This window comes from Leptosomus discolor, chromosome 14, assembly GCF_034619465.1.
Source record: "Leptosomus discolor isolate bLepDis1 chromosome 14, bLepDis1.hap2, whole genome shotgun sequence".
Lineage (NCBI taxonomy): Eukaryota > Metazoa > Chordata > Aves > Leptosomiformes > Leptosomidae > Leptosomus > Leptosomus discolor.
Window position 1 is genome coordinate 17054602 of NC_141404.1, and position 14149 is coordinate 17068750.

The window sequence follows — 14149 nt, forward strand, 5'->3', positions numbered from 1 at the left end:
CATAAAGGAGCAAGGTTCACACGGTCATGCTGGCTGACCCAGCCTTCAGCTTCCCAAGCACTTGGTCCTGTTTCAACCGAATTGGACAAAACAGTCAAAATCTCCCAGGTGGTAAGAGGTTTTGTGAAGCTTCTTGTCCTAGTCCACAAGAAAGACCCAAAGTGCTGCCCTATATTTCCAAAGAAATGCTGCCACTTGAAGTCACCAGTATCTTCTAGAGCCACCACCAGGCCAGCCAGCGTGTGCATGGCCAGCCAACCAGCACCAACGCCTTAGGAGATGCTGCTCCAGGTCCCACGGGCAGCTGATACAGCAGGGGACAGGGATGGGAAGGTCCCACGGAGAGCTGGGGGAGGTGGGGTGAAGAGGGCTGGAGGACAGGAGCGTGTCCTGGGGGACAGAGCTGGAGAGAGAAAGCAAGGTGGGAAGAGAGTGGGATGTGAACGCAGGGGAGCAGCTGCATGGCTTCAGCTGCTCACACCGCAGCTTTTCTGTCCTTTATAACCGCCAGCGCTGGCCTTGGAGCCTTGTTTCTTCCTCTTCTTACCTGGGCGGTAAAACTGTCCCAGGTAGGTTGTAGGGGCTCTTGCCATTTTTCTGCTTCTGATTTTCTTTTTTTGGTTTTGTTCTTAGTTTTCAGAGAGTCTCACTCCTGAAAAACTCCTCACCTCTGCAGGCTTTGGCACTCCCAACCCAGGGAGGACTTTCCCAGGCAGGAAAGGGGTGGCTTCAGAGCCTTTTGTTGCTGCTTTCTCCCTGCCGTGGTGTTAATGGCTCTTGAAGGCAGCCCAACTCCATAAGGCAGCGCAGAGTAACCTGTGCATCGAGCAGACACCCCTGCCCCCAGGCAGGACCCGCCTGCGTGCAGGGTCAGCTTTGCCGCTGTCACGGCGAGACATTGCAAGGGTCTGTCCCAGTGAGCGAGGCTGGCTGTGGCAGCAGGTAAGCTGGGGAGGATGGGGTCTGTGGTGGGTGCACAGGGCTCGGAGCTTTGTTTCTGCCTTGCTGTTGGACAGGGACCCACCTGCTGTGCCTTCAGTTGGGTTGTTGAGTTTTGGCTGGAGATCCTGCATCTGGCACGTGCTAGCCATCCCCAGGGAACTGCGTGTGGGGCAGAGGATGGGAGCAAAGGGCACACCCTTGAGGTCCCAGCTGGCAGGAGATGTCTCAGAGATTCCTGACTAGCTGGGGGGAAGCAACTCTGGAAGGGGATGCAGAAGTGCCAGCCCTCATGTTGGTCCTCTTGTGGCTTTGGGGCTGACAAGGAGACCCCTGGAAGAAGAGGTTGGAAATCAGCACACATAATAGGTCCCTGCTGTGCAGCTCTAGGACCCAGACAGGGATGTCCCCCAGCTAGGACACTTCTTGGCGAGAAAGGGAGGTGAGACCCCAGCTTTGTCCCTCATTAGAAAACCAGGTGGTGTGAGATCCACCCGCTTGGAGAGGGAAGGCAGGGCGAAGGAGAGGGTGTCCTGCCATGAGCTCAGTTTTGCAAGGAGTGTGGGTATTTTCTGGGCTAGTGAAAAGCGCCTTCCCAAAAAGCAGGTGTGGCAAGATCCAGAAGGCAGAGGTGTGCCTGTGAAGGCCGTGCTTCAGTGCAGAGTGGTGGCAGCATCCCAACAGGAAGAAGGCAGGATCAGCTCTGTCTGCAGCCAGAGTCCTGCAGACTGGTGGCTCCATCTCTCCCAGCTGCCAAGAAAATGGCCAGGCCACTGAACACAGAACAAAGCTCAGTCCTGGGAGAGTTTTGAGGAGAAAGGAAGAGGAAGCAGTTAAAAGACCTGCCAAGAGGAGTGTTACAGATAAGCAAGTCACGCCGCCATGAAACTCTGCCAACCAAAGACCTGTGGCAGCCAGACATCTGTGAAAGCATTTAACAGAGATGAAACAGAAGACCAGATGGGTAAAAATGCTTCAGATCTCTCTGTCCAGCCTCATCTTTTGGAAGATGTGGTACAAGTGATGATGCAACCAGGTGAGCTGACCTGGGAAGGCACAGGCTGGGTCTTGTGCAGAGTCTCTCACAGCTGCTGTACTCCCGGGTGTGAAGAGACCAGCCCCCGAACAGAAAAGCAAAGCCAGCAGTTCCTCTCTCTGAGCTGCTGAGCCCACCTGCACCAATGCCGTTAAGGGGCTTTCCGGGCAAGTACCTATTCTCCAGTGGTCTTGGTTGCCAGATTTCATTATTAAATAGCTCTGGCTACATATTTGATACAGGTACAAAATAGAGCAGCTTTGCACAAACAGAATGAAGACTTCAGCTTTCAAGTTTTCATTACCCAACTCATTAGCTACGCCATCTTTGCTCAGTTTGGTGTCCCAGACATCTTCAATTAGAGCAGTTCTTTATTGAATTAATGGCATGCTTTCCTCTTGAATGCTACTACACTGTCCTCACTCTTCCACTCTGTTCTTCAGGTTTCCATACCCAAGTTAAGATGCCACTCACTGCTGTTTTGGAAGTCCCTCAAAGACCTGCATATCTATTCTTTGAAACATCTTTGGGAGCTGACTGAAGAGTGAGCAGCATCCTGCTGATCCGATCCAGCCTGGCTCTCTGGTGTTTTGTTCCTAATGTGATCATTTGTACGTGTTCAAAATGAATACCGGATGGGCATGAAGCACTGCGGCATCTGAGTGTCAGCAAGGCAATCAGAGAAGCTGCAATTTTAATGATCTGGTAGAAGTCACTTGTTTAGAGCCTGATTCGTGATGTTCTATTACCCGTGACAGCTTATGCTGGGACTATATTTGCTTCTGCTCTCACCTTCCCACGTTTCCTTGGATAATTTTCATTCCACAGCTTTCCTTAACTCATCTGCCCTGATTTCCAGCTGTCCTTAGTTGGCGAAGACATACAGACTTAACCCTTTTATGAACTGTTTTGCTTTTTTAATGCTTTTGTCCCCTCTGCTGTTAAGTAGAGACTCACCTCTGCCAGACAAACGTGGCTTTTGGTAGCTCCATCGCTGAATTTACAGATTCATCTTCATGTGCAACTCTCCCTCCAACCACTCTGGCTGTTGGAAACTGGCTGGGAATTACCTGAGTGTCTTTGCCATGTTTTCCCTATGGGAACACCTTTCACTGGCTTTGTTGGTTGACAGGTTCTTGTCTCCTAGACAAGTGCTTAGAGCTATGTTTACAGCTTGGTTTGGTGTTAAGCAATGTTATAAATAAGCACTACTAGAGGGATTATTGTTCAAACCCAACAGGAGGAGTGTTACATTGCTTATTCTGGCATTTAAAATGACCTGTAACTAGCTGTAATTAGCTCAAATTGCACTGAGTTTTTAGCATCTCGTATGACTTTGCACAAACCGTTGAGATCACTGATCTTCGTCATGACATTCCCTTTCCCCAGCTGGTGGGCTCCTCTCCCCAAGCAGCCCAGTGCCCTCCTCACTGCCCCACCAGCTGCGCTCCTCCGCTCCCGTGAGCATTCCCAGCCCACTGCATGGGGCTGCCAACATGGAAATGTCACTGCCTGCGCTTTGGGGGCTTCCTCACCAGTGCTGTAGCGCTGAGGGAGAGAGATGTCCAGCTTGTCCTAACTGGTGCCAGAGATTTCATGCCTTCTTTGTTGGAAAGTTTTCCTTGAAACTCCAGTGAATTCAGAGGAAAAACGAGCTTTGGCTCATGGTAATACCCAGCTCATGATGTTGAATGTTTGAAAGGACTGCAGTTGGACAAGATGGTTGTTGTTGGTCCCTTCCAACCAAACTACTCCTATTCTATTCTATTCTGTTCTGTTCTATTCTATTCTATTCTGGAGAATGGACAAAGTGCTTCATAGTCATTGTGACAGCACTCAGAGCCAGCTAATCCCCCCAGGTTTGAGGAGATGACTGGCCCAAATTTGAGACCTGGGGTGGGAAACATATTTTTCTCATTGCGCAACCCACGGCATGGTGTTGGCGAAGTTTCCTCTGTGCAGTGTGCATGTCATGCTGGAAAACTTCAGGCTGGGAATTAAATTGTTGCTGTGCTCCCATTCATGACCAGAAACAACCCAGTTACCACTGTCAGCTGAAATCTGGAGTCCAAAGCTGAGACCATAATGTAGAGGTATCACAGAGAAAGAACCATAGCTTGATCTCCTATGCACCCTTCTAATTCTGTCCTCCGACCTCCACCGGAAAGAGGTAAGTCTTCTACCCCCTTCCAAACAGCACTGGAGGTGCCTACACATAGGTTTTGTCCAAAAATGAAGACTGGGCTCTCAACTGCGGAAAGACTCAGATTGTTGCTCATTCGAGGCTGAGCTGGTGATAAGACATGTGTCTCTGGTGGGGTAGCTATGGATGGTGGCCTGGGGCTTCCAGTTCCTTGATTTCTGGGATTAAATGGGTAATACTCCAAGGAGCTTTCCATTAGGAAGACTTCAGTCCAGGCATAATTTAGTAGGCAGCTCCCCAAAGTCGGTTCAACAATCCCAAGGTTGGTTTGTGCCCATGGTAAGTTTGTGATAGAGGATCTCAATATGTATTATTGGAAAAGTGTCAAAAAAGCATCTCAAGTGAGGTCAACTGACTTTCTTAGTATCATCTAAAGAGTGAGTCAGTGGTCTACAAGTACGAAGTTTCTTCCAGCCCAAGATACCACCTGTTCAATCACAAATGAATGGAATGAGTGGAGAAAGTCAAGGAAAGCAATGACTTCTCTCTGTTAACCACACGGTACCTACTTCAGAAGAATGGTAAAACAATAGCAGTTCCCATGGCTGTGATTGTGCATCAGCACCAAGTTCACCCAGGATGAAGAATTCAGTGTGACGGAAAGGACAAGAGGGGAGAGGAGAAAAGGGGAAGATGATATCCAAAGGAGGAGAAGAGGGAACAGTTGTGCTCTCTTGCAGTGTCCTCAATGCCTGACCTGTTCCTTGGCCCTAAGCAGCAGCAAGCAGCTGGGGTGGTGTTGGGACCACTGAATCCTCTTCCCAGCTCTGCTGCACCTTCAGCTATGGTCTTGGACAAGTTCATTTGTTCTCCTCCCTCCGCTGTGGTACTGTTACTGATAATACCACCTTTTGGGACAGCTTTATGGCATCATTAATGTTGATGGAGAGCTTTGAGATACTTGGGTTAGGAGAGCAAAGGGCAGTTATTTATTGGGCATCTCCATGGAGCAGTGGAGGTGCCCACCACACAACAGCCCTTCGCCTCTCTCTTCTGAGACCATTTAGGACCTTTGGCCTTGCTGAGTTAACGTGTTGCTGGTCCTCGCCCCTGTTGCTGCTGCTTTTTCCCCCTCTCTGTTGCTCTCACTCCCCCTTTCTCTCTCCTCCTCCTCTCCCGGCTCCGTAGCAGTTTCCTCGGGAGTGTTCAGCTAGCTGACACATTTGCCACAGATGGATGGTGCACACGGAGACAGCTGTCACTCCCGATTTGTGGTCCACTGCGTGACAGCGGGACTGATGCCTTCTGAAAGGCCGTCTCGCGGAGCACATGCACTCTGACATTCTTCGAGATGAGCCCTACAGACACCTCTCAGTGGACCTCAGGAGAAGCTGGCAAGCTAACCCTTCCCGCTCCCCCTCCCCGAAGCAGCCTGCAGGCTGGAAGAAAGCAAGCACTCTGGTGCACACACACACACACATGGCCAACCTCCTTGGGTAGTTCTGTGCCACTACTGGTCTGCCAGGTCCCAGCCCGGCTGTTTGCTCCTGATGCTGGTGTATGAAGTGAGGCGGGCTGAGATTTGCAAGAGGGAAAGGTCACCAGCAAAGCTGCTCTTTTCCCCTTTTCCGCCTTTTTAATTGCAGGAGGGAGGAATATGGGCTCCAGTTTCATTCTGTCAGAGCAGCTGCCTCCAGCCTCTTGAGCTCCTCTGTCACAGCAAAAGCTGACAGACTTTGCAGCAATGGCCCCTTCAGGCCTTTCTGTCTTCTCCATCACTTACGGTGGCCTCCATCACTGGTGATGGTTTCCATCAACTATGATGATCTCCATCACCTATGACCCACACAGCAATATGGAAATTACCCGTCTTGGCAGCGGTTTTCCCCACCTCTCCACCCAAGCACTGCACACTGCAGTGGGGCAGGTTGCCCTAACGGGACTGACATTTCTTATGAAGGTTCCTCTCACCAGATTGAGGCCAGCTGCAAAGTTAAGGATAACTTAGGCAAGGATGGCTCCCTTGAGAACAAAGGCCTCTGTTGGGATCTGAAACTGAGGCTCATCATTTCAGATCCCAGCACCCTTACTTGTCCTGCTCATTGACATGTAGACGCTCAAGCATTCAACTCTGAGGCCTTCGACAAAACCCTTCTGGTGGGACTTTCAGTTGGACAGACAAAGCAAAACAGAGGAAACAGTCTTTAACTCTGGGCAGAAGAACAAAATCTTCGAGATGCTAGACTTTGTGGGAATGGGAACTGGTCCTGCCTTTGGTCCTCAGAGGAAAAAACTTTCTTCCAAAAACCAGACACGCACAGCCATTAATCGTCCATCTGACTTGCGGAAGGTTGTGGTCAAGGGAACAGGTCTTCCCAAAAGGGAAAGAGTAAGTTTTAACTAGATCTAGGAATGTCATCTGGGCCCCTCTGGAACTGACCTGAGACTTCCTCACCTTATTCAGTGTCTAAGCCCTATCCCGCATTACACAAGAACCTGGTAGCTGCACAGTCATGCCACAAGTCCTTCTAGTAAGGTCTCTGGGTGGTGTTCAAGAGTAGAAACCCAGAGATGACAAAAGCAGAGCAAACTTACATGAGATTTCTCTTGGATACTCTCCAAGCTTTTAACCAGTCATAGCTGAGGGACTTTATGAACTAGGCATGATTTCTCTGTATTTAGTAACTCCTGGTGGAGTTCCCACCCCAGCAATGCCTGCCTAGGTCTGCTCACCCATCCCCTTCCAAAGTCTTTATGAGCCATTCGTAAATACAGGAAGATTTACAGAACTCCAAGGACATCAGTTACTCCAATTGCTTAGATCCCTTGACTCCTGCTCCCAACCCCGTGGAGCAGGCTGAGTCTGTGGAGTAGGAGCTGCTCAGCAAGACACAAAGAAAGTGTAGGTTTGCACAAGGACTCAGCTTTCCTGGGTCCTTCAGCAACAAGAATGGTGTCTCCCACCAAGCTGGCCATGAAGGCTGCGTAGTGGTTCAAAGTGGTCAGTAGGTTACAGGCACAGAGGGTTTGTGCTGCAAGTGTGTTGCCTTTGAGCTTTGAGGCTGAGTGGAGCTCTGTTTTCTGGGCAAGGACACCGCCAGCTTAGTGGGAGGTCATGCCAAGCTGGCATCCGCACGAGGTGAAGGTTTCTGTTCAGATAGGATGGTGAGCCTGGGAGGGAACATGGGACACTTAGCTGGTGTGAAAGATGGCAAAGCATCTCCATGTGTGGCAGAATATTAGGAAAAGTATGGATCCAGCAAGAAACTCCACCATTAGAACTGCAAGTTCAAGATCACTGAAAAAATCACTGAAAACCTTAAGAGGCTGAAATGGACTCAGGTGCAGTCGAAACTAAGGAGAACAGAGCAGTGCCATTTCCCTCTTGATGAGCGCACCTCAGAAAGGCAAAGACCTACTCATCTCTGGAATAATTCATCTGCACCTTTCCATCAAGCCATGTCTAAATAGGGCTGTCTGACCACAGAAGGGGACCTCCCAGGTCATGAGCCAACAGCAGTGGCTGTGAGAAAGGGTGCTGAGACACGACTTGCTACTCTGCTGGAGAGAAGGAACTGTGGGCTCTTACAAAGTCTCAGCTGGTACCCTCAGCCTGGTCTGCCACATGACAGTCCCTGGAGACTGGTGGTCCAGGGTCATATCCTTTACACTGACACAGCTATTTTAAAGAGGTTGGGAAGAACAGATATTTTGGCATTACTGTGGGCTCCTCTACAGTGGCATCTCAAGGCTTCGGAACATGCATGGACATGAGAAGCAACTACATTGCGAGAATGTGGCTCTCCGGAGAAATTATGGTCTTGCTGGACAAAGCATGGTCAGACCAGGCACTGGCCTCTCCAGGACTTTCCCTCTGAGATCCTCAGAAAGAGGGGAACTGGTGAGGCTGGGTTCACTAAGAGCTGTAGCAGGATGGATGCACAAACTCCAAGGTAGGAGACCTCAACTCAGTCCAGCTCTGATGAAACAAAGGCAGTAGGTACAACCCTTGCTAGATGCCTTCTGCCCAGACAGACCCTTCTGTGTGGAGACATTACCAGCTTGACCTTTGGCCCTTGAGCTCCTAAGATGGTTATAAGGAAATCTTTGCTCATGACCTCACGCAGCTTGGTTCCAGATGCCATGTCATTATATGGTCCTATTAGATGCCACCTCAAAGTCAAATTCCCCATGTTTGTGTCAGCTGGAGACGGAGGGTCCCTCTGCCACGTTCAGCTGTGAGCGTACCCAAGGCTCCAGAATTGTTTCAATTAAGTAGTGTAGCGCAACGTTATTTTTTTTCTAAGTATTTTTGAAGGAGGTGGAAATGCAGGTCAGAAAACGGTACAGGTTTGCAGATGGGGACCTTGTGAGCATATTGTCAGCCCAGCCAACCCAGGCTGGGAAGCTTCAGGAAGGGAACAAAACAAGTTTTTCATGAAAGATTCTTAGGTTTTTAACAAAACACAAATAAAGAGAAAAACATTTGAAAAAGGAAACACCATATTCATAAGAAAAACAGGAACCCCATAATTATGGACAGGGAAATGATCATCTGTGCTGAACGTGACCAAGTCCACCAGAAGACAGCACGCTTCAAGGAAGACTCTGAGTTTGGCAGGGATGTCGTTACCTTGGTGTCCCCTTTCTGAGGACAAGTTTGCTCAGCAGGGAGGCCAAGTCACCCACATGGCTGCTGGGAGCACCAAGCCACAGTCCTGGGGTGACGATTCCTGTGCTGACCCAGAGACATCGCTTGGGGAGTGCTTTCCCAGAGGAGCTCCAGCTGGGAATGCCCTATCCAAAACAGGAGACCGACGTGCCCCGCTTGGCTCCCGACCGAGAGGCACAGAAGGTGAGTGGCGAAGCAGGACTGCCGCTTTGCCATGGGGAGCTGGTGGGATGGTGGCAGTGGTACCAAGGGCTGAGAAGCCACCAGGTAAAATTTGGTGGAGAAGGTGGTGAAATGGGGATTTCTGGCCACCATTTGCAGCCCCTGCTCTGCATAACCGGGTGTGCACCCTGGCTGCTGAGGAGGCTGGAGATGGAGAAAAGGGGGGAAACTTCTCTGGAGAAATACTCTCAAACCATTGGGGACATCTGGCAGGACAGGAGGTGCAGCAGCCTCCTGCCTGTCCTTGCTGTCCCCACTATGGTGGTGGCTGGGTCGCCCAGGCACGCCTGACTATGAACCAGCAGCCCCCCTTTCCCTTGGATATGTGAAAGGGGCTGCCCCCATCCCAAGCACCACACGGAGCTCTTCCTGGCCAGCACCCCGTTCCAGGAGGTGCCACCTCAGCAGCTTTGCACCAGCGTGGTTGCCCTGATGCCCTAGGACTGAGTGTCTGGGTGTGTTCAAGGAAGGACGGTTGGAAAGCCCTGGGTGCGCCCCATCCCTGTGCAGCCTGGCAGCACTGGGGCATTACTGGGGAGGGAGGAATATTTCGCGCTCAGAGAGCTGCAGACGGACGGCAGCATTTGGAAGCGCAGCCGTAGCCCCTCACCTGCTCGGCGGTGAGGCAGGCGCGGGATCAAGGCGAAGGCGCCTTCACATCTCGCTGGCCTTGAACAGCAGATGAAAGGGGGCCATTGGGAGTCAGGGATAACAAAAGGAGAGCGGGAAAAGTTCGGGTCAGGCAGGGATTACTGGCTGGTGGGTTTTCCACTGAGAAATTCTCTCTGCCTCTTTCATGATGATGAAGATCCTTTTCATTTTTTTCTTCCCCCTTTCTCCTCTCCTTCTTCTTTTCCCCTTTCGCCAGGCTGATAGCTGGGAGCTGCGGAGCATGTGATGCATCTTCCATATAGGGGCAGGAGCAAAGCAAGACCAACTGATGGACGCCCTAGGGCCAGACTTGCAGACAATATATAACCTACTGCATGATCTAAAACGCTTCCCACTTTCACCGAGTGAACATCAGGCAGAGCGGAGCCGCAGCGAGGGAAGAGAAGACCTGTGTGCAGGTAAGTCCTCATCATCTCCTTCCCCGGGAGGCTGTCCCGGAGAGGGGGAAGGTGCGAGGGACCTGCTCTGCTCCTGCCAGCGAGCAGCAGTGCCCGGCTGCTGTGCAGGCAGGCAGGATGGGGCAGTTATTAATGTTATTAGTGGGGATTTTTTAACTGTTTTCGGTGCCAGCGGTGCCTGTGGAAGTCGGAGTTCAGGATGGTGGTCGGGCGCGTGGGAGATCGGGTCTGGCAGAGCCCAGCCTCAGCCTCTCTCCCTGCAAACACCAACACCGTGAGCTGGAGAGCATCCCAAACCAGCCGCGGCTTCGTTTGTTCCTATTTCTTGCTGTCGACGTCTGCCGGGCTGCTCTGAGACATCTCCCACCCGGCCGCGTTGGGGCTCCCCTTGCCTCTTACAAAAGAGGAAAAAGAATTATCAAACAACTTTGAAAAGCACTTTTGCTCAGCCCGCCACCTCCAGCGCCTGCCTGAATGCCTTCACCTTCCTGTGCTGGAATTTCTTTCGCAAGGGAAACTGTTCCCAGCCAGGGCTGAACGGGGGGACGTGGGCTGGAGGCAACGCGGCGGCAAAATGCAAAACAAAGCGTGCCGGGTGATTGTCTGTCTGTGTGTGTAGGTGTGGGGGGGTCTGTCCAGCCCACCTGCTGCGGCTTTCCCTGTGCCACAGACCCGTCCTCACGGTCGGGGAACAGACTTCGTGCCTGAGATAGTTCATGTCCTGCTGAATGGAAAATAATCCTAGCAACAGCACCGTGCTCTCCGCAGCCGTGTAGTTTATAGTGGGGGGGAGGTTCTGATTTTCTTTGGGGTATCAGCTGCGTCTGACGGTGACGGGGGGGCTGAAGAGCCCTGGCTGTGTTTGGGGCTGGGAACATCTGTGAACTCCCAGGCACTCAAGGAAGACCCCCAGTCCCAGGCAAAATGGATAGCTGGAACTATAAATGGATTAAAGAAGGACAAAATCATTAAAATGAATGTTTTAGGGCATTTCTGCTTATACACCCCCAGCAAGTGCAGATATGATAAAATTGCTCTGCGTGTGCAACGGGGAGGTCAGGCTGAGGATGCTCCCTTGTTGCGTGCCTCAGTTTCCCCGTCTGTGCACTTCACCTTCCCCCGGTCCTGCTCATCAGCCCCGTGCAGTGGTAGCGTTTGCTGCGGTCCTCTTGTGCGCGTACAAAGCGGTCAGCCCAGGGGAACAGCTTTTCATCAGAATCAAGCCACAGATTGTAATTAAGATTGGAATTAGATGAAGGGACTCAGAGAACCTGCAACGTTAAGTCAGAGGCACCTCTGCCAGCAGAGCCAGCTCTGTGGGCTGGCGTGGGCAGGAGAGGGCCGGCTGCATCCCTGCCACACTGGACCAGGGCTGGGGGATGCCTGGGCAGCACCCTGCACCCTGCCCATGGGTGCTGCGGCTCCGAGCATGGCTGGAGCTGCTGGTTCTGAAGGCAATCGCGTGTGACCAAGTTGGGTTACGGACCCAAGGTCTGATGCCCCCATGACACACGGGGCCAGAGACATGCCGGGGGGGGGTTGGCAGTGATAGGCAGTAAGCCAGGGGTCTGTGCCGGGCGTCCTGCCATGCAGTCAGTGATTTGGGCCGAAGTCTCTCTCTGCTGCCGTGAGCTTTTCCTGGGCAAGAGGGGGAAATCTCATCATTGCTCTCAGTAGCTGAGCGTCGCCAGGACCAGGCAGTGCAGGGAGAGCTGGCAGGGGCTTGGGAATCCCTTGCCCACGGCTTGGACCACATCCCTGGGAGAGGAGAGGACACCGGCCAGCGGCTGCTGGCAGCTGCGTCCCCTCGGCTCCAGGAAGGGGACAGCTGATGGACTTTTGACAACCCTTCCTGGTGACACATGCTCTCAGATTTATCCCACTAAAATAAGGGGAGTGTAAATTCCCCCTAGCTTTTTTGAGCCCCCTCCTCTTCTCTGCCAAGCCAGTTGCACTCAGCTTCCCCACTGAGAAATCCCAGCCTCAAGCAGGGCACTGAGCCGTACCCCTGGGTCGGGAGATGCACCGTCTTGAGAGTGGAGCAAAACCAGGCAAAGGGGTGGCCAAGAAGGTGCTGCCGGGTGTCCCCATCCCGGTGCCCACTGCCATACACCGATGCCCAGCCAGAGGTAGAAGCAAAATATCAGGAATTTTTTTCCTCTTGTGGGATCAGCTCATCTGCATCTCCCACTGCTTTTCTCCTTGCTGCTTTTCTCCTCTCCCACCCTGCACTGATTTCAAATTTGGGACAAATTTCAGGGAACTTTCAGCCAAGCTGAAGCCTAAAGTCAGCCCTGCCCCTTCTCCCAGACCCCAGACTGGTTTCGGCTAGCAGTGTTGGTTTTGGTGGTGAGGACATCAATAGCACAAAGCATCCACTCCAGTGCCATCCCCTGAAGTTCCCACTCTTGATGAGCACCATCTGGAGAAGGCTTTACCCCTACAGCGCCTTGCCATACTCCAGGGATCATACCCCGGGTTTCTCGGTGGCACCTACAGCCCCCACGCAGCCGTGAGGACACCTCCTGTATGGGAACACCAGCCCTGCAGGGACCAGACCAAGCACAGCTCCAGAGCTGAGAGCAGGACCTATGTCCCTGGTCTCCTTCTGGCATCAGTGCTTGCTGGACCCAGAGATGCCCTCAGCTTGCTTTTCTGGTGCCAGGAGGTGGGCTCAGTTGCCCGCCTTGGTGCTTGGGCTCTCGTCTGCATTTGCGTTGGGGTTGGACTTGTTACTATTTGCAATTATTATTTCCAATCAGCTGGAGCAGAGCGGTATAGAGGTGTGGGGCTGGCGGGTGGGTTGATGGGCACGGAGGGCAGAGCCATTGCTGGTCCATAGACCCTCATCATGGTCCTGTAGAGCTTGGGAGAAGCATCCTTCAGATCTGGGGAGAAAAGGGACTGACCTCGTTTCCGATGTGCTGCACCACAAGGAGTAAGCTGCAAGCCTGGCTGGAGGAAGCTGCAGACAGGGCAGGGATTGCAGAGGCATCGGACTCCTCTCCAGGATGCAGGGCAGTTTCCTGGGCATGACATCAGCCGCCCCAGTCCAAACCCAGGGTGGGCACTGATCCTGGCACTGGGAGAGCTGGGAAGGGCTGGCAGAGGCAGCGGGGCTGGCACAGCTGTGTGGCTTTCAGAGATACTTGATCGATAGCTTCTTCCTAACACCCCCCCCATTCCCTCAATCCCCACATGCATTTTTCATGCTAACCCCTCCTGGGCAAAGGCTGTCTACGCAGGAAAAGAAAAAGAGAAAAATACAAAACACAACAAACCACAACCAAAATCTACTTTTGTTTCTCTGGTCCCTGGAGGTTGTTTTAGTTTAAGGGCCAATCTATAGATTCAGGGCTGGGAATATCTTTGCTCCATGAACAAAGAGGCATGAAGAAGCTCCCCGGGGCTTTTCTTAAGCCTCTCCAGGTTGGCCCAGAGCTGGAATAGGCTGGGCTCTGTACAGTGAGGCCAGGTCTAACGGTACAACACTGTCTGGGCAAGCTGGGGAGGCTGGAAATGGGAGCTGGGCTCCTCTGCAGCTCTTCTTGGCTTCACAACCCTCCCAAGACGTGCCGGGATGAAGCGGGTAGCACTGGGGTCCCGCAGCTGCCCTCCCCGGGGCGCAAAGGGTCACCAGGGCTCCTTGCATGGCTGCAAATCTATCTACGTGAGCAAAGCTGGGTTCAGGGTGATCCCAGGCCACTGTGGCCGGGGCAGCCCAGTGGATCCCTGGGCTGGTCCTGCCTCGCCTCCAAGGAAAGAAGAGCTCAGATGAAGGTTCAGGTATTTCCCAGAATTCGGAAAAAAATCTGCAAGGTTTGGGCAAAGAGCAATTTTCAGGGCTAAACCCCTTTTCCTGTCTCCTGTTGTCTGTGAGGGGTGTTCCCTTTTTGCTCCCCGTTTTTGGGTGGCACCAGTAAGACCCAGCAGCACCCCACAGCCCATGCTTCGCCAGTGTTCCCATGACTCTCCCTCCCATCACAGGCACCAGCCCAGCCTGCGCGGGGATGCTGAGAGCCCTCAGCAGCTGCCTGCCTGCCTGCCTGCCAGCGTGTGTGTGCTGG